Source organism: Bubalus bubalis, chromosome 23, assembly GCF_019923935.1.
Source record: "Bubalus bubalis isolate 160015118507 breed Murrah chromosome 23, NDDB_SH_1, whole genome shotgun sequence".
In the NCBI taxonomy this organism is placed as follows: Eukaryota; Metazoa; Chordata; class Mammalia; order Artiodactyla; family Bovidae; genus Bubalus; species Bubalus bubalis.
The window spans coordinates 11,548,250-11,575,977 of record NC_059179.1 but is presented as its reverse complement, the minus strand read 5'-3'; the positions used below and the strand labels follow the sequence as shown (position 1 = coordinate 11,575,977).

General features: G+C 42.8%; 1 protein-coding gene and 1 non-coding gene across 9 annotated transcripts in view; one reads left to right on the top strand and one right to left on the bottom strand.

Moving 5' to 3' along the window:
• Positions 1-605: 605 nt before the first annotated feature.
• LOC102412059 lies at positions 606-9,360 on the bottom strand. 2 transcript variants are annotated; one of them, XR_006548104.2, is made up of 3 exons: positions 7,506-7,564; positions 6,425-6,668; positions 606-856 (listed from the first exon to the last, which is right to left on the bottom strand). It is a non-coding gene; the product is annotated as an uncharacterized LOC102412059 (transcript). The 2 variants fall into 2 exon arrangements; XR_003106233.3 differs by having other exon boundaries at positions 6,425-9,360.
• A 2,506-nt stretch (positions 9,361-11,866) lies between these two features.
• SLC16A12 (solute carrier family 16 member 12) overlaps positions 11,867-27,728 on the top strand; it is a 100,325-nt gene continuing 84,463 nt past the window's right edge. For 3 of the 7 annotated variants that reach the window (XM_045164208.1, XM_025274253.3, XM_045164207.1), the window contains exon 1: positions 11,870-11,999. The gene's annotated coding sequence lies outside the window, so the exon portion shown is untranslated. Of the gene's footprint in view, positions 12,000-12,045; positions 12,507-27,728 lie in introns of those variants that run through there. The other 4 variants (XM_044935416.2, XM_025274251.3, XM_025274252.3 and 1 more) reach the window with 4 other exon arrangements.

Genomic DNA, 27,728 nt, shown 5'->3' with positions numbered 1-27,728 from the left:
AACTAGGAGTTTTCAAGCTGCCACAGATACCTGGTGCAGCCAAATAAATAAGTCGATATTTTCCTTAAAAAAGGTAGGTGTGAAAAGAGCCAGCTACTTGGCGATGTTGGTGCTGAGACAATTCAGAAGAGTATGATTTATACTAACAATGAACATACTACCTGATATGGAAAATGATGATGACTGCAGAGGGGCTAATGAGAATATAAAAGGTGCACTACTCTGGCTGCCATGGGTTACGAATTGGCACATGGTGTTTCCATCAAATATGAGTAAGTAGCTGTAAACACAACAGGATACTGGAAAACAGCTGCAGGACTGCATAGCATGAAATTCTGGGCAAGTCAGACACATTCTATTATTTCACAAATCTAATAAGAGAAGTGCATACGGATTTCACTATTAAATTAAGAAAAAAATGGCTCAGTATCACCCAGGAAATACAATAAACATGTAGCTATGGTGAAAACGCTCCAACAAATGAGGGGATGGAGGAACATTCAAGTGAAGGCAGCTGAGACTTCAAATTCCGGGGCCATTTCAAATGCGTCCAATGGTCATTTCATGGAACTGGGGATTAAAATATTTTACACCACTCAAGAAAGTGCTATCATTTTTTTTTTTATTGTTCACTACACGGCTAATTCTTGTGCCAAACTGACATTTCAAGAGGACAGCCAAGTACTGACTGATGTCACCATCTGGTTTTGCGAAGTCGTGCTCACCTCCCGTTGACCATCTCCAGATTCTGTGAAGGCAGAGTGGGTGTCTACATTGTTCATGGTCATGATCCCAGCTCAGTTCCTGGCATGCAGAAGGCCCTCCATAACTGTTCAGCTAGGCTGACTTGGCTCAGCTGAAATGGAAGAATCAGAAGCAGTTGGAAGGGAGCTGAAACGTAGTTCTCATCATCCTCACCCACTCCCACCCTCCCAGCATGACACCGGCCCCTCGTCTCCCACGTCCGCCTCCATCGGGGATGGGAAATGCAATGTGCTGCTAGCAAGCAGCCAAACCTAATTCAATCACCCTGCCTTAGACCCTCTCCAGATGATACTAACGCCAAACTAGACTGTCATAATGTTCTTGGCCAGAAGCCTAAACTCTGGAAATGAGATTACATGGGCTTTGTATGAGTTTTAATATAACCATAACAAGTATTAATAATGCATGTTGTATAATCAATTGGCATTCTCCCTCAAAGTACTGCAACTCTTATTTCTTACTTTGATACATTCATACATACAGATAAACAAGAATACATCTCTCTTCAATGGGGCAAAGCAACCTCTTAGCTTTATAAAACTTTCCCAACGACAACGTGGTCTAGCTCTACTAGGCTGGAAGAGCATGGGCTTGAGAATTTCAGATCACCAGTCATCAATGCAACTCTGGAATGAAGTTTAATTCCTGAATGAACACTGTCACCCCATCCAAAATGCCTAACTTGTCTGTCTCAGGGACTCCATACCTTGAAAGCTTTAACTCCTTTTAACCATTAATTCATCCAATAACTGAGTTCCTAATATACGCCAAGCACCAGGCTAGGTTTACAGGCACAGTGGTGAACACAACGGGTATAGTTCCTATTCTCATTGAGCTTTTAGTTGAGGGTCAAACAAAATGAAAGCAAACAGCAACAAAAAGCCGCAAAAAAAATTATGAAGGGGGAAAAAGTGCTAAGAAGGAAAATAATGGAGGAGGGAGATTGAGTTTAAGTTAGAATGGTCTGATAAGACCTCTGGGGAGGGGATATTGAAGCTGAGGTCTTTGCAAAAAATGATAAAGAGCTTTCCAGGCAAGAGGAAAAGACAAAAGCAAAAGCCTCTGCCTCCTTGGCTTGATGTGAAAAATAATAATAATAATAATAATAGACATGGGGAATATGACACAAGAGGATGCAGAGACAGGCAGGGGCATGGCACACTTATGGACCATGGTCAGAGGAGCCCAGATTGGTACTTTGGGAACCATAGGAAAGTTTTAAGCTGTGAGGCAATGCGATCTAATTTAAGTTTTACTTTTTAATTTATTTTTAATCTGAGTTGTGCTGGATCTTCACTGCTGTGTGCCAGCTTTCTCAGGTTGTGGCAAGTGGGGGTTCCTCTCTAGTTGCACTGGGCCAGCTTCTCACTGTGGTGGCTTCTCTTGTTGCCCAGCGTGGGCTCTAGGCGCGTGGGCTTCAGAAGTTGCTGCACGTGGACTCAGCGGTTGTGGTACACTGGCTTAGCTGCCCTGCAGCATGAGGGATCTTCCCAGGGATGGAACCCTTGGCCTCTACATTGGCCGGCGGATTCTAAACCCACTGGACCACCAGGGAAGTCCTAATTTAAGTTTGAGAAAAAGTTTCTTAGTGTTCTCATGAGAATGGACTGATTAGCAGAGGCTTAGGGCAGAAACAAGTAGATGGGTTAGGATGCTATAGCAGGGGTAAGTAAGCAAGAGAAGATGGCAGACTGGATTAGGCTGTCGGCAGAGCAAATGGAGAAAAGGGAGGCGGATTCTGAGCTATATTTTGACGAGATAATTGACAGGACTTACAGATAGATTCAGAGAAGGCAATGGCACCCCACTCCAGTACTCTTGCCTGGAAAATCCCATGGATGGAGAAGCCTGGTAGGCTGCAGTCCATGGGGTCGCTAAGAGTCAGACACGACTGAGCGACTTCACTTTCACTTTTCACTTTCATGCATTGGAGAAGGAAATGGCAACCCACTCCAGTGTTCTTGCCTGGAGAATCCCAGGGACGGGGGAGCCTGGGGGGCTGCTGTCTATGGGGTTGCACAGAGTCGGACACGACTGAAATGACTTAGCAGCAGCAGCAACAGATGGATTGATGTGGGAGGTAAGACTACTTAAGACTTCTAAAAGAAAACTTCTGGCTTGACGAATGGAATGAATTGGACGCCCAATACAATAAAACCATAAAGGAGAACTATTTTACTCAAAGAGGCAGAAAAGGGAAAGAAGGTCCGGTCCACTGGGGTGCCTTCCCTCTTTCCAACTATCCTTGGGTCTCCCTAGAATACCTAGGTCATAATTCTCAAATTTAGGACTCTGGACCATTTGGACAGATTATGAATGTACCCGTTCCTTCATGCAGTTTTTCTGGAGCATAGCACTTGGAGCAGGTATACACCAGGTTAACGAGGATGAGTCTGCTTACAAGTACACTGCCTTCAATTAGCCTTCACATTGGTTGGAAACACTCTAAGCAACTGGAAAACAGTTTACTGGCAGACTTTTGGCTTCTTTCAACAAATATATAAAAGCCAATGTGGCTTTTTTTTCACTTTGTGCTTTTCTATTCTTCACATTCTACTGAAATAAAATATAACCCATGGCTATTATTTATATTGCTAGAAACTCTTTGAGTGGTTCTTCCAGTGGTTGGGATGAATTGTATTTTCTTCACTTAATGATGCTATCATGGCATCATCTATAATCATGAGACTAATTCATAGGGATGTATAAACGTGTCTCGATTAAAAACCAGAAACAGCAGCACCCAGTTAGTACATGTTAATCTATGTAACACAAATTTTGGAGAAGGCAATGGCACCCCACTCCAGTACTCTTGCATGGAAAATCCCTTGGACGGAGGAGGCTGGTGGGCTTGCGGTCCATGGGGTCTCTAGGAGTCGGACACGACTGAGCGACTTCACTTTCACTTTTCACTTTCATGCATTGGAGAAGGAAATGGCAACCCACTCCAGTGTTCTTGCCTGGAGAATCCCAGGGATGGCGGAGCCTGGTGGGCTGTCGTCTATGGGGTCGCACAGAGTCGGACACGACTGAAGTGACTTAGCAGTAGCAGTAAAAGAAGTTTCAGCATAGAAATTAAAAGGGGGTGTGGCCACTCTTTGTTTACCTTGATGCCTTATCTATTTGGGTTGGCTTTATCCTCATCAAATAGTTTGTTCACTTTGTACTTTCTGAATTTATCAAAATGAATAAAGGTGAAGCAGGAACTTGCTAATTAATCCATTAAGAAGATCAACAGAGTGAGTCAAAAAGGGTAAATCAGCCCCAAACAAAGCTGGCTGATTTTTTTTTTTTTTTTTGGCAATTAAAGTCTAATTGGTCTTCACTGTGTTTCTGATGTTAGCAGGTGAGCTGTCTAGCTGGAACCATGTGCCTCTTCAAATGACTTCCAGAAGCCCTCTAGGAGCAGGCCCTGCTTATTATCACTCACTCTTCTCCTGAAAGAGAAAGTTTCTGTTCTGCTCCTGTACACCTCTCTTAGCCCTGAATGGTTATCACTCTCCTGTGACTCATGCAGCACTTGCTCCGTCCTGCTTAGCTGTCAGCTACGCATCTTCCTTATCTCCCCACTAGACATTGCGGGCATTCTCCAAGGTCCAGGCCTTGTCCTTCTGCTATGGTTTCATCTCAGCTCTCTTGCACTGAAGATTTTCAAGCCTTATCTCTAACTTTGACCTTTTCTCCTGGCCCCTGCCCTAAATTTCCAGCAGCCTGATGGGTATTTCACACCCACCCCAAGCTCCACGTGTATACTGAATTGTTCACCAACTGCTACCTCTTGACCCCTCTCTCTGTTAATGATCACCCTCCTCCCAGCTGGAGACACATGTGCTTGTTCTGTCTCTTTCACTCCCTATCTAATCAGTCACTTTGTCCTATTGATTTTCCCTGTTCGCATCAAAAAGACTTATTTACTCACCGCCAAACACACCTTGCACTTTCTCACTGCTAATATTATTACCTGCAGTTTCACACTACCACGAGGGCCTTCCTATCTGCTTACTGACTTGCTCCAAGGAGTTCCAGAACCACCTGTAAAGTCAGCATTTACCAGGTTTCTGTCCCAAGCGTTTAGATTCTCCTCTGAATTCTAGCAGAGTCGGACACAACCTAGCGACTGAACAGCAACAACTGAGTTAGAGCAAACATTGACTTCCTTTACCAAAATGATCATGCACCTTATCTTTCTGAAGTGGTAGGTTGTGGTGATGGTGTTTTTGAAATCTTTTATTGTTATTCAGCTTCTCTCATTTACATTTCTACTTCAAGTAGATTGTAATTCCTTGATGACAGGAACCCTGTCTTAAAATACTATTGTACCACGCACAGCCTAGACACTCAAAAACACTGGTTGATTTGTTTATGCTGGATTTGTCTGATGATAGAAATGAAGAGACACACACTGTAGTTCAGTTTGCAATTCGATCGCTCATTAAATTGGCCCATTAAACACAAATACTTTCCTTTTTCTAATATATTGCTCACAACAGGGTTTTTTTTCCCCTCGAGTCATTGAAAAGAGCATAATAGCATGATAAACCCTGGGGAAGAAAGACTTCTGATAGACATGTTTGCAAAAACTTTTCTCTTATACTATTACAAGGTAAAAACAAGATCTGCAGATGTTGTGAATTTATATTACTTATCTCTTGGTTAAATAATGCTGCATGACAAACCACCACAACCCCACAGTGGCTACAATAGGAAACCTTTATGTTTGAGCCTGTGTAGGTTGGCTGGGCAGTTCTACTGATCTGAGCTGGTCTAGATGGGCTCACTGGTACACCCAGAGCCTGCTCTGGGGCTAGCAGCCAGCTTTGCTAACCTTGGCTTGGCTCTCTGGTGTCTGGGGACTTGGCTGGGGTGACTGAACTGACTGAGCTTGTTCCCATGTGTTTGCTCATCTTCCAACAGGTTAGCTCAGGCTCATTCTTGTGGCAATGAAGGGTACTGAGAGACAGAGCCAGTGGGGGCATGGCCCCTGAGGTCTAGACTCAGTACTGGCCCACCACTCTTCTTTCCCACTGGTTAAAATAGTCACTGGACCAGCCCTGATTCAAGGGGTTGGGGAAACAAGGCCCCAGTTCTTGATGGTTGGAGCTAACTCACATTGCGAAGGATATGGAAACAGAAGGAATGGAGAATACCAGCTGTTTTCGCAATTAGTCTACCCCAGAGTAAACAGACCTGGCTTCATATGGCAGCATAGTTTTCTAGTTGCATAATATTGAGCAATTTATTTAACCACTCTGAGCTCTGTCCCTCAATAGGAAAATAAGTCCTGTGAGGATGGAAGGAAATCTATACCTAGAGTCGGGGACATTAAAGGGATGCAATAAATATCAATAAATTCCTCACAACTCTCCCAGCAACTGTTCAGATAAGGAAAGGAGGTATATGACATCTCTTAACATTATGAAAATTACATAATTTTATATAAATTTGACTTAGAGATACAAAATGCTAAACTCAAAATGCACATTTCAGGGGGAAAATGACATAAAAGTTTGAGCAATAGTTTGAAAGATTTTGAAGAAATTAACTGGAAAATGAAGCTCAATGTTATTGACATCAGTAGGCCCTGTGTGCTGATCCTATGGGTCAAGAAAGGTCTGTGGTCAGACCGCAGGGAATTTCTCACCAGTGTTTTGGGTCATACCTCACATCTAGTCGAGTGAAAAAACCAGCAGCTTCTCTCTCTCGTTCCCAATCTCCATGTAAATTTTCTTATCTCAGGTGTGCTCAGAAGACATCCGAGCTGGGTCAGGGAACTCTCAAGCCGCACATCAGCCCTGAGGCAGGGAGCAAGTTGCAGCACTGGGTGAGATGTGGGGCTGTCATGGTCCTGCCCATGGTTGGTGACTTAGTTCAGGGTAAATGTTATAAGTACTAATCGAATGAATCTAGAAGAGGAAGAATCACAGAGGTGACCACAAAGGTGAGGCATAACTAACATTTACTCATTCCAAAAGATTTACTGAAGTTCCTGCTCTGTCAGTGTCGGAGGGGAATAGTGAATGAGACAGGGAAGTCTCCTGCCATCAAACAGTTGACATTCTATGCGGTCAAGGGAGGAGGAGTGTTTGTATTTGGTGTATTTTCAGCTAGCATTTATTTTTAATTCCCCCCCTCAACTTATTGAGGTATAATTGACAAGTAAAAATTAAACATATTTAAAGTGTACAACATGATGATTTGATATATGTATGCATTGTGAAACGATTACCACAATCAAGCTAACTAAAACCACTAACATATAACACAATTATCTTTTTTGGTGTGTGTGGTCAAAACATTTACAATCTACTCACTTTGCAAATTTCACTATAAAATACAGTATTGTTAACTATAATCACCACGCTGTACATTAGATCCCCAGAATTCACTCATCTTATAACTAAAAGTTTATACCATTTGGCCAATATCTCCCCACTTCCCATGGCACCCAGGCCTTGGCAACCACTGTTCTATTCTCTGCTTCTATGAACTTAAATTTTTTAGACTCCACATGTAAGTGAGATTATACAGTATTTGTCTTTCTGTGTCTGGCTTACTCATATAGCAAATTGTCTTCCAGATTCAACCATACAGTTGCAAGTGGCAGGATCTTCTTTATTATGACAATAATATACATATATATATCATATTTTCTTTATCCATTAATCCATCAGCAGACACAAAGTTTGTTTCCATATCTTGGCTACTGAGAATCATTCTGCTAACATGGATTAAGTACTTACTATGCATTAGCTGGCTTCCTAGGTGGCTCAGTGGTAAAGAAACCGCCTGCCAACACAGGAAGACCCCTTGAGAAAGGAAATGGCAACCCATTCCAGTATTCTTGCCTGGGAAGTCCCATGGACAGAGAAGCCTGGTGGGCTAAGGTCCCTGGGGTCACAAAGAGTCGTACATGATTTTGGGTCTAAAACAACAAAAACAACAATACGTTAGCTGCTGTGCTAGGCACTCACACATATATCTCTTTTTTTTTCTTTTTATTTTTTTATATATGTCTGATTTAACCTTCGAGATAGTCCTAGAAGGAAGGTGCTATTTTGCTGTTTCATAAATGAAGAAATGGAAGTTGTGATATTCAGCTTACCCAAGGTCACCCAGCTAGCAAGTTCTTGATAAGTTAACATTTGAAGTGATGCGGTGGGGAAGATTTAAGTGACAATATCCACTGGGGGCCTGGGGGTTCAGAGAGAGGTCAGAACTGGGAATGCACAGCCTCTGACAGGCAGATGTTCAGTCACTGTCATGACAAGGCAGCGGTAAGGATTTGGGTGAAGAAAGAAAAGCAGAGAAATAGATGCTGAATTCTAAAACTTTCAGAAGAAGTGATGTGATGGAACAGGAACCAAGGAAGACAATACACAAAGTGGAATCTGAAAGGTGCCCACAGCATGTGATCTTATTAAAGAAGTCAAAGAGAAAGAATTTGAGAAGACGGTTATTCAGAAAGCTGTTTCCTGGTGTTCTGCGGAGAATTTCACGATTTCCCATTCTGTGCACTGCCCTCATTCGCATACCTGACGGCATAAAATACTTGCATCTTTTTTATGCTGTTTACAGTTTATCCTTGGATTCCTTATTAGCCATGGAAATAAACTTTCAAATTCTATTTAGGTAAAAGCTTCATGTTTCCATCCACCTCCACCTCCAACCTCCTGGTAGCTTCCAGCTTGACGTGGACACCCCAGATATTACTTATCTGCAGCCAATGTTCTCGTTTCTCTCTGCTGAGTCCACACATCCTTGTTTGACCACATAACAGGAACAAACAATTCCTTCTCTAATGGATGTACCCTAAGGTGTCATGCTTCTGAGAATCTCATTTGACAATCGATTCCCCTGAACCATGGTACAATGTGACTTTAGTTCACACATTTGTTATTTATTGGGCACAAATGGTAGGGATTTGACCAAGTAGGCTGTATCTCCAGGCCAAAACAGCAAAGATAGTGCCCAGCTCACAAAGGAGAGGAAGAAGCTACCGGAGGGGGCTGGAGCACAGCTATAGATGGTCACTGAGGGACCAGAGTAGCTGACCACATCAGCAAAAGGTTACTTGACTAATAACAAAACTTTTATTTATTTGTTTTTTTTATAACAAAACTTTTAAAACTGTGAAATATTAATACTGGTTAAGACTTTTTGCACATTTACTATGTGCAGGGCATGGCAACCAACACATTCTGTGGGTTATTCCAGCTTGACTCTCACAAGGACTCAATGGCTGAGGTTTAATGATCAGTTCCTCACTTGCCAGAGGACAGATGAGAGTCTGACAAGAATTTGGAAAAGGTGAAATATCTGGGTTCACCTCCTCACCAAAATCCTGGCCTCTAGGCACTGCTGTCCAACAGAACTTCCTGTGATGAAGGAAATGTCTGATATACTGTCCAGTATGGTACTAGCTACATATTGGTGTACAGCGTGAAATGTGATTGCTGCAACGGACTAGCAGCAAGAAACAAACACAAAAAATTTGAATTTTGATTAAAATTTAAATGTAAATAACTACATTTAGGGCTTCCCTGGTGGCTCAATGGTAAAGAAGCCACCTGCTAATGCGGGAGATGAAAGTTTCCATCCCTGGTCCAGGAAGATCCCCTGGAGAAGAAAATGGCAACTTACTCCAATATTCTTGCCTGGGAAATCCCACAGACAGAGGAGCCTGGTGGAGTCCATGGGGAGTCCATGAGGTCTCAAACTTAGCAAGTAAACAACAAAGCCACATTTCATAGCCATTTTGGACTGCACAGACACAGAACATTTCCACCATTACAGAAAATTCTATTGGATAGCACTCTTTAAGAGAAATGCTGCATTTTCCCCTTCTTTCCTCATTAGATTCCAAGGCAAGGAGAGGGGTTTGTCCCCCTCCTTCCCAGTTCCTCCGGCCTCACGGAAAAGAGATTTCTTTCCTCTTTCCAACTTCTCCAACTCCACCTCCACACCACCCACCCCTTGAAACCATCTTTGCATGGGAGCGGGGGGACCCTGAAGGGGGAGGCTGATGGGAGTGAACTTGTCTATCAGCACCATCATCAATAATCCAACAAGACTCACCTCTCAAAAGATGAAAATCATTCTGTCAGAGATAGGATCAGCCGAGCCAAACCTGAACAAGCAAACACAACCAACCAACACTTCATGACATAAATAAAAGAACTGCTCTTGGCTTTTCTAGGGCCTCTATGACAAGTGATGTAGATGGAGGAAAGCCTGTGAGGTTTCTTCCTCTTCTTCAAAACTTTTAAAAACAACTGGTTACCCTACATTATTGAAGTGGAAAATGGGGCTTCTCAGCCACCCAAAGCAATGTTTAACTAAGAAAAGTATTTTTCTGAACCAAAAAGTACTCCAGCCTTTAACCAAAAGACCTTCACAGTTGAAAGCTCAGGGCTCCCCGCAACCTCAACATTTTAAATCCATATTCAATGCTAAAGAATTCTTTAACAAGTTCTATTTGCAAATTCTGGTGCATGTTTTGTTTGCTTGTTTTGCAGGGCATGTGGAATGGAACTCCTACTCCCTGTGTTGGAAGGGGAGTCTTAACCACTGGACCACCAGGTAAGTTCCTCTATGCTAAGTGCTAAATCACTTCAGTCGTGTCCAACTCTGTGCCACCCCATAGACAGCAGCCCACCAGACTCCCCCATCTCTGGGATTCTCCAGGCAAGAACACTGGAGTGGGTTGCCATTTCCTTCTCCCATGCATGAAAGTGAAAAGTGAAAGTGAAGTTGCTCAGTCGTGTCTGACCCTCAGCCCTTCCAGGCTCCTCCATCCATGGGATTTTCCAGGCAAGAGTACTGGAGTGGGGTGCCATTGCCTTCTCCGAAGTCCCTCTATAGTGTGCCTTAAAGGTATCTTCACTAGCTTTTACTTTCAGGTAACTTAGAGCTTTCTTTTACAAGTGAAAAGAGCTCATCCAGATTTATAAAGAGCAGGAAACTGAGGAGAGGGGAAGAAACAAAATAGTCAGATGTAAAAGGAGGAAGGACTTTGGCGGTCTATTTTTAAAAATACCCTGAGGTATTGTGTGGCCACTGCATCACAACTTTCTAGTCCCCTTCTCAAATTTTCCAAAAAGTCGGATTCATTATCAAACTCTGAAGTACCACCGACTAAATCACCTAGGGATTCTTGTTATAAGTGGCTCTGGGGTTGGGCCTGCAATTCTGCATTTCTAGCAAGGTTCCAGATGACGCTGATGCTATGGAGTAGCAAGCATGTAGACCCCAAGAAGTTGGAATCGGACCTCCTCAGTTCAGGGACTTCGCTCCTGACAAGAAATGGAATTTACAAGAAGGTCCCTGGGGCAGCTCCTTAGTCAGGCCCGTGGGACAGCCGACTTTAGGGCGACGTTGGCGGAGGGGGCGAACCTTAGCACGAGCAACAGCAGTAATTTTTACTGGGGTGTGTTACATACCGGGCTCCTGCGCCTCATTCATTTTGTCCTCTCATCAAGCACAGGAAGTGGACACTATTATCGTCGTTTTACAGGTGGAGGCACTGAGCTCTGAGATTTAAGTAACTTGCCTACGGTCACGGCTTTTCGGGCGAGTTGAATCTAGGTCCTCCAACTCGAATAAACAGCGCTTTAAACACGTCGGAGCCTCAGTTTTCTGTGCTGTGAAATGGACGGGCTGCACGGGCAGAGATCCCTGCCGCGTACATCTTTGGGAGTCCTTGGATTCCCGAAGCAGAGCTTGCTCTTTGACCCTGCAGGGGAAAGTTCTTCTTGAGAACACCGAGCCCCCTCTGCCTGCCTACTAGGTCAGGGGCAACGCACCGCCGTTCCCAGGGAGGGTCGGGCAGTCCGGAGTGAGGTGGCTCGGGTCACAGCGGGCAGGTCCATTACATAACCGCGAGGCGGCCCCTCACCCCTCGCCAAGCCGCGGCCGGTAGAGCGGATCCCTGGATAAATCCCATTCACCCGCCGGCCAGAGTCCACGGCGGAGCTGGGGGCGTTGAACTCCCCGGTGCATTTCGGAGGCTGAGCGCCGGGATTTTCCCTGCCACGCTCTCCGCCTCCCGCGCTGCCCGTGGGGCCCCCGCCCCAGCCCCGCCGGCGCCTCCACCCCGTCCGCTCCCCGCCCCTCGGGAGCGCGGACCACGGCGCCTGGGGCCCGGGAAGGGGCCACCGCGCTGGGACGCGGCACGGTGGGTGCACCCCGGGGGCATGTCCGCACGCCACCGCCCGGGCTGCAGCGGTCCACGCGAGGTGAGCCAGCGGAGCGGCCGGGAGGAGAGGGGGATCTGCACTTACTGGGCGGGCTGCGGAGGGCTGGAGGCTGGCCCACCGGGCTGCCGGGGCGCAGTCTCCCGCCGATCGCTCTGGCACCAGGATCCCCAGCGTGCCGGCCCGGGAGCCCACTGGCACACCCTCTGCCCGCTCTCAGGACGCTGTGGCTCAGGTGACCCGGGCATCCTTCGCGGCCGGCCGGCAGGCTCTAGGGCTGGGCTGGGTGGAGGTGGCAGAGGGCGCTCCCTTGGCTGCCCGGCGACGCACCGGGAGCCCGCCACCATAGCTTGGTCCCTCGGAGCGCCCGTTGTGTTGGGGAAAGACACATGTCCACTTGTCCCGGCGGTGCTGGGCCGGTGCTCGGGCAGGTTCTGGGCAGGTGGCTGGACAGGGAGCGGCTTTGATCCTCACCTCCTGTGATTTCCAAATGCCGACTTCTCGTGCAGGAGAGATCGCACAAGGTTCCTTCTGGATTCTGTACCTAAGGTATCTTATTTATTTCGGATCTTCCCTTTCCCTCCGGTGATAATGTTTACTTAATTTCCATTGGCTTAATTTCTTAGTTGCTGCTTGTCCTCAAAATCAGTGATAGCAGTAGTGCAGACTCAGAAAAGTGCTTGAAGCAAAATTTGAGAGCAGGGTTCCAGCAAGTCCTGAGGCTATTTGGTTAGCCTTTGGCTTTCACCACTCAGCATTCATTCTGAATCTCTTGTAAATTTTTTTTTTTTTTGTAATAAGTCAGTTGGGACCAACTAGGGCACTGGTTCAATCCTTCCATTCTGGAGGGACTCTAATTAGTTTAACTTACCTTTTCTTTGCTGAGAGTTGGGCACTTTGGTGGCTGCAGTCAGCTTAACCCAGAAGCAAAGTCTTCAGACCCTCCATATTTAGAAACACTCTCATCAGGTGTTTGGGAGATCACTAGCTTTTAAAATCAACTGCCTCGCCATAAACCTCATGTCAAACTAGGCAAATGGTGTCTGACCCTCCTAGGAGTAGTAATTAAATGACTGGATTTGGTCACTTATAATCACAGGATCTTGGAAATTGTTCAGGTTTTTAGAGATCGTCTGGTCAGACTCTTCACCAGACAGCCTGGGAAGCTCAGTTTCCTGTTGCCAAGGATTGGTTAAGTTCATTGGTGACTGAGGCAGTACCAGAATCCAGGCCCTCTCCTTCCAACTCAGTTCAGTTTTCAAACCATATTACTTTCAGGCATTTAGAACAAAATTAATGATTAGAGTCATCTGATCATGTCATTTTCCTGTTATTATTTTTTGCCCATCTTTTTGTTTTTAAACTGGTGGGATTCTGAAATAGTTGAGAGGTCGATTTAGACAAACCACCTTTTAGGATAATTTTAAAAAATACAAACCCTTAATTTTAAATAATACACCTTAAATGCATTTATTTAAATAATAATATGAAGATGAATATGCAGGTACATTACAGGTAAACCGCCAGGAGAAGAAAAGTAATCAAAACCACAGATGGATAAAATGTATCCTCATCTATCTTTGGAGTCTCTTTGGGTTCTTACTTTCCTGTGCTGATCATTGGTTAGAATTAAGAGTGTGATTTGTGACTTTGGAGCTGGCTTGGGCAAAGTGGCTTACATGAGGACAGTTTGTGTGTTGTGATTAACACGGTGACCTATAACAGTGCTCAGAGAAAGGAATTTTTAAAGAGACTTATTTAGCATTTTGGGCTCCCCAGATGGCTTAGTGGTAAGGAATCTGCCTGCCAGTTCAGGAGACTTGGGTTGATTCCTGGACTGGGAGGATACTGGCAGAGGAAATGGCAACCCACTCCAGTATTCTTGCCTGGGAAATCTCATGGCTGGAGGAGCCTGGTGGGCTACAGTCCTTGGAGTTTCAAAAAGTCGATACGACTTAGGGACTGAACACACACATTTAGCATTTCTGCGTTACATTACACATTTTTTATGTTTTTCAGTTTACTTTAATAGGCATTTATTGAGTGCCTACTATGTACCCAGTGATGTTATGGTCACTCAAGGTATATCAGTGAATAAAACAAAGAACTTTGGTCTTATGAACCTTAGGTTACAATTTATTCATTAGAATTTTTCCAGGATTGTTTGGCAGATGAAAGAGAATTTCAGTTTTGACTAAAATAGGCAGATTTTTCCCAGGCAAGAATACTGGAGTGGGTTGCCATTTCCTTTTCCAGGGAATCTTCCCAACCCAGGGATCGAACTCACTTCTGCATTGGCAGGCAGATTCTTTACCACTGAACCACCAGGGAAGCCCTTAAAGTAGGGAAATGAACACAAATATTCCAAATTATATACCTTCCAATCCCATAATTCTGCTGATTTTATAATCAGTGTGAAAATAAATACAGAAACGAATTCAGGTAAAGTCACTTTGACTTTTATGAACTGATGTACGTGAACTCTACATGACTGGAAATTCCCACACTTGGTTACTTTATGCGTGTTCATTCAGAGTTCCTGAAATGACACTTCCTTTAGTGCAGGGACATCACTGTGGTGACATTAAACTTGATGAAGCATGAGAGGATTCGTTTTCTCAATGATGTTGGTGCCCTGATGTCAGTGTTGTGGATTATAATTGTATTAGTTTTAAGATGTAGCTTCTTATTTATTTATGAAGGTAAGTGTTGTGCTTTGATTTTCTCTGTTTGCATTGTCGCCTGCTCCCCTCCATGTTAATAGCAAGCACAGTGTTGTGACTTATTGCTGAATCTGTTACCACAGAGGTTTTTCTTTTTAATCAGACATTGCCTTTTTAAGCATTTCCTCATCTTCTCAATTGCTTTTTCTTCAGAATGGCATGGTTTGCAAGCTCGGGCATGTTTGTTGTTTTTAACAAAGGCTTATCAAAATGAAGTTGGCAGTTTTTCGGTCATATATAGCCAAAAAAAAGTATTCAATACAGCTTTGGGGGTTGTTTATGCATTCCTTACCTAACCAATGGCTTTGCTTTTAAATATCGCCAATTTGGAAGCGATGTTCTTCTGAGTCCCTTTTTGTACGATTTCTAAAAACCCATTCAAGTAGTATGATAATTTAATTTAGAAAAACTAAATCCACACTTGAAGACATTGGGCAGTTTTGAGTACAAAGATTTTGTCTCTGTTTTTAATTTGTTCTGCATCAAAGGGCATCAGAAAGTGTCATTATGTAACAATGTCCTATTTGAAAGTGATCTCTGTTAAACACTTGGAGGAGAGTCATGACGCCTGACAGCTGCTAGGTACCCAGGGGCAGTTGATTTTCTCCTTTGCCTACCACTATGCCCCCATCAGATTCTTACCTACCCCCCACCACCCCACGTACATTGAAGAAAGAGATGTGTTGCTCTGTAGCCAGGTAGGTAAGAAGTTACACACCTTTAATTAATTATTTAATCAATGTACTCATTCATTATTTACTTTACAAATTTTTATTGAACTTCTTATTACAGATTTGTTCAAAGATTATGTCCTGCATCCCTCGTTTCCTGTGCCGGTGGCTGTAGGGGATATAAAAACATACTACTTGCCTCTGAAGCAGTCTATGGTCTCATATGTAAGAAGAGATATTGTGTAACTAGCTATATGGCTTCCCTGATGCCTTGGTGGTAAAGAATCCTCTGCCAGTGTAGGAGACGCAGGTTTGATCCCTGGATCAGGAAGATTCCCTGGAGGAATGCATGGCAACCTACTCCAGTATTCTTGCCTGGGAAATCCCATGGACAGAGGAGCCTGGTGGGCTACAGCCCATGGAGTCACAAAAGAATCAGACACAACTTAGAGAATAAAACAACAACTGGCTACAGAATACCAGTTAAAACTACCATAAGAGATAGATAACTATTTTAGAAATTAAAAGGAAGGAGAGAGAGCAGGTAGGCACTATGAGGAGTCGAGGCTTAGGAGGAGGACATGTTTGAGCTGATCCTTGAAAGGTAAGTAGGATGGTAAAGTTTTTATTGAGGGAGCAGGGTATACCTATCTCAAGGGGAGCCCATCTTTGCGTCTTCTGAAGACTTAGACATGTGGAAGACTTCCTTTTGGGATAGTTGAAGTTATGTTGTGTTGTCTAATAGACACAGATCACCTCTACACCTCTACATACACACCGCTTCATCCTAGGTAATGGAGTACCCATCAACACGAATGCATCTGACGGTGTTAACTATTGCTCTCCTTTCCCTCTGAAAAAGGAACCCGTTGTTGCTCAGAACGCAGAGGCCACTGTGGCAAATAACTGCCATCATAATAAACTGGCATGCTTTGCTTTTATCAGCTCAGGTTCACGCCTACAGTGGTGTTTGGTCACCGTCTTCTTTATTTTAATAATACTTGCTACTGTAATTTTGTGATTTAACTAAATATTAAATAAACTGATATAATGGGAGTGCCAAAAAGAAATGCTATTTCTGTGAAAACTTGATTGCCACAGAGATTTGTAAAAATAAGCCATATTAAAAAACAATATAAACGGCTACCACCTCGATGAACCATGAACACATTATGATGAGTGAAAGAAGGCAGATACAAAAGACGACAAATTGTGATTCCACTTGTATGAGATATCCACAGTAGGTAAATATACAGAGACGAAATGTACATTTGTGGTTGCCAGGGTATAGGGTAGCAGGAATTGAGAGTGAATGGTAATAGGTACAAGATTTCTTTTTGGGGTGATGGCTGGATTCTGGAATTAGTGGTGTTCGTTTTACAACATCTGAATTATATACTTTTTTAAATATACTTCTAGAAGGCTAAATTTTTTTAAAAATCAGCAAACTGCTGCTCCGCAGGTATGGAATAGTTTGCTTTTATAAAAGATTAGAAAACTTTAGTAAAAAAAAAAAAAAAACTAGAGGGATTTTTACCCTCAGGTTTTTTCACAAGTGCCTTTTAAGGTACAAATGCATTTAAGACATGGAAGGAGGAAATCTGGCCATGGTGTAACCAAGAAAGGCAACACAGAACTGAAATCATCAGGGGACATGCAACAATTAGTGAATGATTTCCCCTTTATTTATGTGACTGAAATTGAAATATGTTTGAAACATGATGTATCAACTTTTTGACTCCCTGCTTTTACTGACTTCTGATTGCTTCAATTATGAGTGCTTATATTGTTCCAACTTCTTAGGGTACCCCTGTGTATCTTGAAAATAATTCATCTCTTTGGCTCTAGAGGGAAATTCCATGTTTATGAGTTTTTCTTATGGATGTCATATTAGTCTCTTATGCTTGCAGAGGAGGCCAGAACCTAATTTTCAATCTACTAAATCACCATAGAAATCACAACCCGTTTTTCCCCAAACTGTCTTATGGCTTCCTGGATATACATGTAAACCAAGTAGCAACATAAAATCTTAACTCTACCCATAAGTAAACACTTGTAGACTTTATAATTGTTCAAAATATTTTGAGCACAATTCACATTTTGTGGTTTAACATCTTACAGATTAAGGCCTTAATTGCTTATTTTATAATTCTTTTTTTATTTGATGAAATACCTTCCATAGAAGTGGACTCGTATTTATCTACCAAAACCAGTTGTATTTATTGAAGTAGCAATTTCAGTTCTCTGTTAGTGAGTTTTAGTCACTCAGTTGTGTCTGACTCTTTGCGACTCCATGGACTATAGCCCGCCAGGCTCCTCTGTCCCTGGAATTCTCCAGGCAAAAATACTGGGATGGGTAGCCATTCCCTCCTCCAGAGGACCTTCCCAGCTCAGGGCTGAACTCCGATCTCTTGCATTGAAGGCAGATTATTTACAGTCGGAGCCCTAGGGAAGCTGAACCTATATCAAAACAATGACATTCACAGCTCATGAAGGAGCCAGAAAAAAAGACCACCCCCTAAACCCCCAAACCCACACTCACGGCAAGGTTAGATCTGCTTTAAAGGAAAAGAGAGCCTTTTTAGTCAGATATGAGTTGACAGACAACCTTGTATGTGTGTGTTAGTCACTCAGGCATATCTGACTCTTTGCGACCGCATGGACTGTAGCCTGCCAGACTCCTCTGTCCATGGGACTTTCCAAGCAAGAATACTGCAGTGGGTTGCTATTTCTTTCTTCAGAGATCTTTCTGACATACGGATCAAACCCAGGTCCCCTGCATTGCAGGCAGATTCTTTACTGTCTGAGCCACCAGGGAAGCCCCAAGCACCCTTTCCCATCATTATTAACTTATCGTGAACAGCGGAGCCCAATGCACAGGCATCAAGGCTATCACAGTGGAATGATTTGTTCAGATTGATGTTTGACAACTGAGTTGATCAGTCAATTCAAGACTATCTTGATGGCTCTGAAGCCTGGTGACACATTACAATCACCTGAGGAAGGAAAAGAAAACACTGGTGCCAAGGGCCAGCCTCAGAAATTCTGACTCAGTAGAACTAGGATAGATCCAGGATATCACGGATTTTTAAAGCTCAGGTGAATCTCATGTGCAACCAGGGTTGAGAACCACCAATCTACATAATACTTAATCATTTTATGCTTTTTCAAAATAAATGTTATTGAAACAAATGGTTGTTAGAGGCTCGTTTTATCATATCTGAAGACAAAATTAAATGTGATCATTTTTTCCTCCTCTTTTTTTTTTTTTGTTTGGTAATTTCTCTATACAGTGTCCACTCAGTATATGAGAAGCTTTCCTAATGGCTGAGTGAATTTCCCCTGATTTTCCCCCTCTGTGAGATTCACTGAGCTTACAGTGTCAAAAGAGCCAAAGCAACCAAACTGATATCATGACAGTCAACCAACCAGTCGGCAGCTTTACTTATGTCATGTTTTGGTAATTGTAATGTTATAAAGGTCTATTTCTTGAGGACAGCAAGTAGGGGTTTTCCTCTCCAACAATGTGTTTCCTCTGTAATGACTTACAGATATGTTCTCGTTTTTATGTGTTTCTTTAAGTTGATTGAGTTGTTAATCCTAATGCTCAGATTTGCCTCTGGATACTTTGCATTTAATTGTACCAAATTGATTTTGAAAATACAGGACTTTATGTAAGAAAGAAGCAGCTTAAACCTGGCCTTGTGTGACTTAGACAAAATATGACTAATTTTAGTTTTTTCCTTGTCATTGCAATTTACTGTCTTTGAGAAAATGTGGTGAAGTGGTTGATGTAGGACCTGTAAAAGACTGATCTGGCTCACTACTTAGAATCGACTTTAGATTTAATGACATTTGTTCTTTTATTTAATTTTTTAAAAATTGAAGTATAGTTGATTTACTGTGTTGTGTTGCTGAACCAGCAAAGTGATTCTGTTTGATATATATATATATACACACACACACACATATGTATAAAAATACACATTCTTTTTAAAATTCCTTTCCCTTATAGGTTATTATAAAATATTGAGTATAGTTCCCTGTGCTATACTGTAGCTCCTTTTTGGTTATTTATTTTCTGTATTGTAGTATGTATCTATTAATACTCATAGAAACTCTGACCCACAGTTACCAATTAGCTTTCCCAAATTGTGCTTCAACTGTTCATTTTTGTGTTAAAAATAGCATCGTCATGGATCTTGACCAGTAGTTTTTTGAACTAGGTTTTCAGATTTCTGGGAGTTTCAAGGAGCCTCAGGGGCCATTCCAGGGCATGGGGACAGACAGTAGAGTGTGTCCAAGAGTCCAGTGTTCATTTAGAGTTCCTTTCAGTGGTCTGTTCTGCAACCTGACCAGGTGGGCTATTCTTGATTTCACATTTTGGGTGTCCAAGGAAGATTTTATTTGAACAAAGGATTTTTTTTGGCAAAAACAAGTTTGTAAATCCCTAGGCCACATGTTTCTAAGTTTCTGCTTTTCTTTCCCTGCCAAATTTGGTTTATGTAGTTCTGGTAGCTCCTAATTGTTCTCTAGATGCTTCTGTGCAGGCATGCATGATGCTCAGTTGCTCAATCATGTTAGGCTCTTTGAGACCCCATAGACTGTAGCCCGCCAGACTCCTTTGCCAATGGAATTTTCCAGACAAGAATACTGGAGTGGATTGCCATTTCCTCCTCTAAGGAACCTTTCTGACCCAGAGATCGAACCTAAGTCTTCTGCAGCTCCTGTGTTGGCAGGCGGATTCTTTACCACTGAGCCAGTCATCTGGGAAGCCCCCTGTGACTGTACATCTGTGTTGAAAAAGCATGGGGAAGACTTGGGTCGTATTAACTTTATATCCTTCATGCTTGTGGGTATAGAGAGCCAAATGAAGAGTTAGATATTCTGGGCAAGAAATATATACTAGATTGGAAGTTATCAGCATAGAAACTCAATTTAAGTCACCTTGTGTGTGAGTGTGTCTGTGTGTGTGAAGTAATTACTCACCGGGAATATTTATAAAGAGGCGATAAAGATTAAGTCCTGAGAAGTAGCTGTGCTAGGTCAGGTCCCTCTTCTGTACTCGAATTAATCCAGTACACATTGGTCAGTGCTGTTTCCTTTTTATATTTTAAATTGCTATTTCCCCACGTAAGTTGTGCATAACTGTCAAAAGAGTCGGAGCATGAATGTATATGTGGGTGGGTGGGGTGTAGGGTAACCTGGGGGGGCCGGAGCACAGGGTGTGGAAACCACCCAAGGAAGTTCTCCCACTTTTCAAAACCCTACATCCTGTACAGAAACTACAGGGCTCCTGCTGTATGTGTATTGAGGTGCAGAATGAGAAGGTAAACTCGAGCAGTTAACCAGTGGCTTTGGCAGTGTAGACGGCCATTGTGGTATTTTCGGCATAAAATGATTTAAGTATTGTGGTTTCTTGACTTTTAAAATGCAGACATTTCCCCATGTCTTCATTCTCTATTTTGCAATTGGACCTAGTGACTGTTAGGTTCTGAGTGTGATCCCAGTGAGCCCAGGGGTAAGGTTCATTCCACATGGATCTGAAACTTAATTTTGTTTCATCGACACAACCCTGCCCTCCATACTGGCCAGCTGTTTGTCACTTTTAGTTACAAGGCTCACCAGGCAACAGTGTATTAACTTCATTAAGAAATACTCACAAACCTTAGAAAAAGTTAAAGTACCTGGGTAAAGAATAAATGTTTATAAACAAGATACTGTCAAAAATATTTTGCTCAATAGGTAAGGTGTTCCAATGATAAAGGGACTGGTCACTGGATCAAAAATTAAGCCCCACACATTTCCCACTTCTTTTAACAAAAATTTTATCGAAATATAGTTGATTTACAATGCTATATTCATTTAAGGTTTATTCAGTTATACATATGTATATATTCTTTTTTATATTATCTTCTAATATGGGTTATTCCTTTTTTACTTCTTTAGGTTGACTTCTTTGATTATCTTCCACATTCACATAAAATATCAGATCAGATCAGTTGCTCAGTCATGTCCGACTCTTTGCAACCCCATGAATCGCAGCACGCCAGGCCTCCCTGTCCATCACCAACTCCCGGAGGTCACTGAGACTCACGTCCATCGAGTCAGTGATGCCATCCAGCCATCTCATCCTTTGTCGTCCCCTTCTCCTCTTGCCCCCAATTCCTCCCATCATCAGAGTCTTTTCCAATGAGTCAACTCTTCGCATGAGGTGGCCAAAGTACTGGAGTTTCAGCTTAAGCATCATTCCTTCCAAAGAAATCCCAGGGCTGATCTCCCCATATATTTTAATTTTATTAGAGATGGAGGTCTAACTAGAATTTCAAATTCTAGAATTTCAAATTGAGTCATCTCACGCCCCCAAATTGGCATCTCAGAAGTGTCCTGATATATTCTGCTTTCTTTATAAATTCTTGCATGATAAGATACCTGAGCTGTGCTGTGCTTAGTTGCTCAGTCGTGTCTGACTCTTTGCGACCCCATGGACTGCAGCCTGCCAGGCTCCTCTGTCCATGGGGATTCTTGAGGTAAGAATACGGGAGTGGGTTGCCATGCCCCCCTCCGGGGGATCTTCCCAACCCGGGGATTGAACCCAGGTCTCCTGCATTGTAGGCTTTACCGTCTGAGCCACCTGGGAAGCCCCATAGTATACCTAATTGGTTCCAAATACAGCTTATATTAAGGTAAAGTTTCAGTTTAGTTTTTTTTTTTTTTTAATAGTTTTAATACTCTTAAAATTCTCTTTTGGGGAATTCTCTGGCTGGCCTGTTGTTAGGACTTGGGTTTGATCCCTGATTGTGGAACCAAGATCCTGCAAAATGCACAGTGTGGCAAAAAAAAAAAAAAAAGCCCCTAATAAAGAATATTGTGGTTATTGTTGTCGTTTAGTTGCTAAGTAGCCCACTAGGCTCCTCTATCCATGTGATTTCCCAGGCAAGATTACTGGAATGAGTTGCCATTTCCTTCTCCAGAGGATCTTCCTGACCCAGAGATCGAACCCACCTTTCTTATATCTCCTGCATTGGCAGGTGGGTTCTTTACTACTGAGCCACCCGGGAAGCCCGGTATTGTGATTAAGGGGTGTTAACTCAGTGAGTTTACCTCTTTACCAGGCTGAGTACACAGCACGTGCTAGACACTGCCCCCAGTGCTGAGGACCCACAGAGAACAGGCAGGGTTCTTTCTCGGAGGCTTACACTGTCCTCAGGGAGACGAGTGTGTGGACGAAGAATCATAGCAATGATGAGTCCCAGAAGTGATCGCCTTCCATGGGAGTTCAGAGACAGAGGCACTTAACTCTGCCTAGAGTGGTCAAACAATTGTAGAAATTCATGAGGTGAGCAGCCAGAGGAAGGGCAGTTCTAGGCAACAGGAACAGTAGGTACAAAGGCAATGAGGTGGAAAGGACACTAGATTGAAAGAACTGCCTGGTTCTCCAGGGTGCTTTGGTGTGGCTGGCGTGCAGGGTGTGTTTTATGTGAGTACACAGGTGCCGGAAGAGCAGGCAGGAGCTAGGTCATTTAGGGACATTAAGGTAGAAGGAATTTCAGTTTTGCTTTGGCTCCTACGAATAATCCTTGAAAGCTTTTAAACAGGGGAGTTGGGTAGGACTAGGGGTTTGCTGATAAAATCAGCTTGTGTTTAACAGATAACAATCGGGCTTCTAGAAAGTCCAAGAGGATGACAAATCAGTGAGTGTGCTGATGTGATATGGATGGGAAGTAAGATTAATGCCTCAGGGTAAGACTTCTGCTTTGTTTATATTTATATTTTTGGTGTTTGGTGCCCTCTAGGACATGTGGTAGAGAAGTCTGGTAGGCAATATAATATTCTATGTAAATAATGCAAAATTTGGACATCATTGGCTACTAGGTTCAGTTAAAATCCCATGATGGGATGTAATTTCCTGGGCAGTATGTGAAGAGTCGGAGAAGGCAATGGCACCCTACTCCAGTACTCTTGGCCGGAAAATCACACGGACAGAGGAGTCTGGTGGGCTGCAGTCCATGGGGTCACTGAGTTGGACACGACTGAAGCGACTTAGCACAGCAGCAGCATGTGAAGAGTGAAGTGTGAAATGGATCAAAAACTTATGCTTTCAAGAGTCACTATAGTGTGTTCACATTCTCCCTTGGTCACTGTACCTTTCTTTATGTTTTCTGATTGTCTAGTTATGTGCTGATCTTTTCCCTAGACAAAGTGTGAGGGCAAGAGCTAAGTCCTGTCACGGCTATCACACAACTTCAGATGTCTGAAGTACCACTCAGATGTCTGAGTCATTGCATCTCACGGTGAATAGAGCCCCCTGGAGCTGTGTTTCTGCTGTCCCTGCCTAACTGGTTCCACCAGCTGTCATGGTACCTGCCCTTTGGTAAGTGTTCAGTACACGTGTTGAAAAAACGAATAAACGCTTCCCTGGTGGCTCACAGGTAAAGAATCTGCCTGCGATGCAGGAGACGCAGGAGACTTGGGTTTGCTCCCGAGGTTGGGAAGATCCCCTGGAGGAGGAAATGGCGACCCACTCCAGTGTTCTTGCCTGGAGAATCCCATGGACAGAGGAGCCTGGTGGGCTACAGTCCATTGGGTTGCAAAGAGTAGGACAGGGTTGAGCACAAAATGAATGAATTAAATCTAATGAGTGGTCAGAGGAGGAAGGATCTAGCCAGAGAATTGGGAAGTACAGGTTTGAGGGGAGGAAACTCAACAGGAGGGACTCCTGTCATGGAAATTCAGGGGAGAAAGAGTTCAACAATGAGAGAGAAGTCAACAGGGTCAGATGATACAGAGAGGGTCAGTTAATCAAGGATGGCACAGCTACCACTGACAATTGGGAGTCATTGGTGATAATGTCAAAAATAGCTTGTATGGTGTGTATGGAGGCAGGTGGCAAATTCCATTGCATGGAGATGGGAATGAAAAAAGGGGTGAGGAGACAGTCAGCCTAGACAGGTTCTTAAGAGGCTGGGAACATGAAGAAAGAAAATGATTGGAGGTAGCTAGAAAGGGTGGGAAGGCAGAAGGGGAGTTTTCACCCCTTCTCTTTCTGTCATTTCCCTTCTTTCTTTTCTCTCATTCTTCCTGTCCAGTGGCCCCAATTCTCTCTAAAATAGTAACTGACACCAATAGTTTTGGACAATTTTTATTATCTAAGCTTTGTTAAAATTATATATATTAACTCGCTAATTTCTTGCAACAACACTTTAAAGATGGAATTATTATCCTAATTTTACAAATGAGACAAAGCATAGAAGGGTTAAGCAAGTTGTCTGGGGTTGTACAGCTACTAAGGGGCAGAGCCAGGATGCAAGGCTCTTCCCCACTATACTCTCCTGCCGGACATGGCAGGTGCGTTGAGTACTTAAGATTTTCAACCAAAGTGCTTATGGAATTGGTGTAACATATTGTTGTTGAGTCACTCCAAGCACTTAGCCTGTGTTGGAAATCATAATTGTGTCACACCATTAATCTGCAAGGTTGAGAAAGTGCCTCTAGCAAAACATGCCTTACCAGTTACAGGAGTGGAAATGTTTGGATGTTTGGACTGATGTGGAGTGGGAGATTGGTGGCTTGGAAGGGTTGGGGATGCCAGAAAGAGAGCAATGGATATGATGGATCATGAGCTTTAGCCTCTAAGGAGAAGGAATCTAGAGCAGGATTGGCTGATGACATGGAAGAAAAGGGAGAATCAAGGGGCCTGAGGGTTTAAGGAGGTTGAAAGCTAGGTGCAATAGGATTGGAGGAACTAGAGTCTTGGGGAGCATAGAAAGCTGGGCTTAGAGAGGGATATTTCATTCCCACAACAACCCCACATTTCACAAGTGAGGATAAAAAAAAAAAGAAGGATAGGCACAGGTGATGATAAGTTGATGTTGTGGCTTTGGGAGGAGATAACTCAAGTGGATTGGAGGTAAACCTCATGAGGTCAAGGTCGAGGCTGACATCACTAGAGATATTGGGTAGATGTTTTTTTTTTTTTCTTATGTGGATTCTGATTTACTGAATAAAAAAGCCATTAATTCTAAAAACATTTCAAGGATTAGTTCACTGAATAATACAAGCTATCAAGTTAGCCTTTTACTAAATCCTCCAGCTTAAGTGATAGGGCTTTACAAAGTTTTTCTTATTTTGATTTTGAACAACTGTAGGGTAGAAACTAGATGAGCAAAAGAAATTAGATGTGAGAGCTGTTGTAGGTAGTCAATAATAGAATGTTTATACAAAATAATTCAATACAAGGACCAAAGGTAATAATAACAATGAACATAATGCCTCGCTATGTGTTTATAATAAACAGACTTGGGGAAAGCACTTTCATGCATGTTTGTCACAGAAAATATTCAATTAAAAAAAATAACAATTATAATTAGGATGCCAATAAAAGCAAACAGGAGAGGGAGACCCTGCTTCTCCTGGGAGGGTGGTGCCGAGAAGCTCTGAAGACTGGTCTAGAGTTTAGAAAGCTACAACTCAAGTGTGTTATGGTTTTAGGGAAAGGTACATAAGGGTTGCTCATAACCTGACATACAATAAAAATCACTTCAATGGTCTCAGTAGAACATTGGCAGAGAACTGTTGAATTACTTCTATTTTGCACTGTAATTTTTTGAATTTCATGATATTATTACATTGTTTTATTTATTTACTTTTAAGTTAATTTTTATTGGAGTATGGTTGCTTTACAATATTGTGTCAATTTCTGCTGTGCAGCAAAGTGAATCAGCTACACGTATACATATATCCACTCTTTTTGGATTTCCTTCCCATTTAGGTCACCACAGAGCACTGAGTAGAGTTCCCTGAGCAATATAGTAGGTTCTCTGTGTTGTAATTTTTGAAAAAAGAATGTGAAGTGTTAATTGACAAAACAACACATTTCACAAGGAATTTTGGGTGCTTTAGCCAAATTGCTGTTATCAGCTTGGAAAGAAAGGAGGGCATGCTCTTATGAAATCACCTCCTCCTCTTCCTTCTCCTTCCTTTTTCTGTTCTGGCCGTGTGCTCTATGGTGCTCTCTCTGGGCACAGAGAGGCAGTTGAGATCATCAGGCTTCGAGCTTTGTTGTGATTTATGGGGGTGGGGATCGTGGGAGAGGGGCCGGAAACTTCACTGACTCAGCGTGGTGTCCTTTGCTTCTATAGTTAGCCGTGTGGTGGGAACCAACTGTATATGTTCCCTTTGTACAGCTGTGCATACCACTGTCTCCTTTTTCCTTCTGCCCATTTATGATTTCGGGAAATCAAAATTACATCTGATGTAAGCTTAGAAATCCCCACATGTGAAGATATGAAGCTACTACATGGGGAAAAAAAATATGTAAGCTTGGTCTGATACAAGGTGGCACGTGTCAATAATGTATCAGGTAGGATATTTTGGGTGTGAGGAACAGAAACTCTAACTTTCCTAGTCAGGAAGAGAATTCCTTTGTGTAGTAGAAGCAGAGTATAGTCAGGAGCAAAGTGTCTGGCTCTGCGTTTGTTTCTCTGTGATTCTTTTAGCTTTGTTCCTGCCCTGTATTGGTTTGATTTCAGCCTGACTCTCCTCATGATCCCAAGATGGAATATAGCTTCAAGGTTCATATTGAGATAGAAAACATCAAGGGGAAGGGAAGAAGCCTTGTCTTCTTATCTCCTCAGTAGTGTGGAAACCTTTCTCAGAATCTCCTGAAAGACTTTTCCTCAAGTCACTGCCCTATCCTTAAGTCAGTCCGTGACTGACAGGGGGAACAGGATTGTTGTAGTTCTTGGTTAGCCATTTAGGAAGGACTGGATTTTGGGAATCATGTCCATGATAGAAAGAAGTCTTGAGGCCATTCTTACAAGATTCCAGACTCATCAAGGGGAAAACGCCTGAAATGGAACTCAAATCCCAACTTCAGCATTTTCTGGCGGTGGGAACTTGAACAAATTACCAAATTCTGTGAGCCTCTTTTTCTCTTATAGGATCATTGTCAGACATTTTATATAAACTTTAAGGAGCTATACAAATGATAATTATTTATTTAGTAATAATAATAATATTGATAATGATTAACAAGAGTAACAACTTTTATTTACTGACATTTGCATGTTACAGGCTTAACCACATGCTCTTTATTATTCTTTAAACATATACCAAGCAACTCGAGGCATCCTAAAGCGTTTTATTTCTGATTTCAGTTAAGCAGAAATTGCAACAGTACGGCTCAAGGTAGGGACGGTGAACAGCTGTGGGCTCAGTTTCAGACAGGGCTTCCATTGTTTTGGCCTTTGTGACTGAGTAACGGCAGCTGGCTGTGGGGCCCCAGACAATTGTTCGGTTACCTGTCGCTCGTCATCTTTAGCTCACTAGTTCAGGGCTCACCGCTCTGGCGATTTGCACAACACGTGTGTATGTGT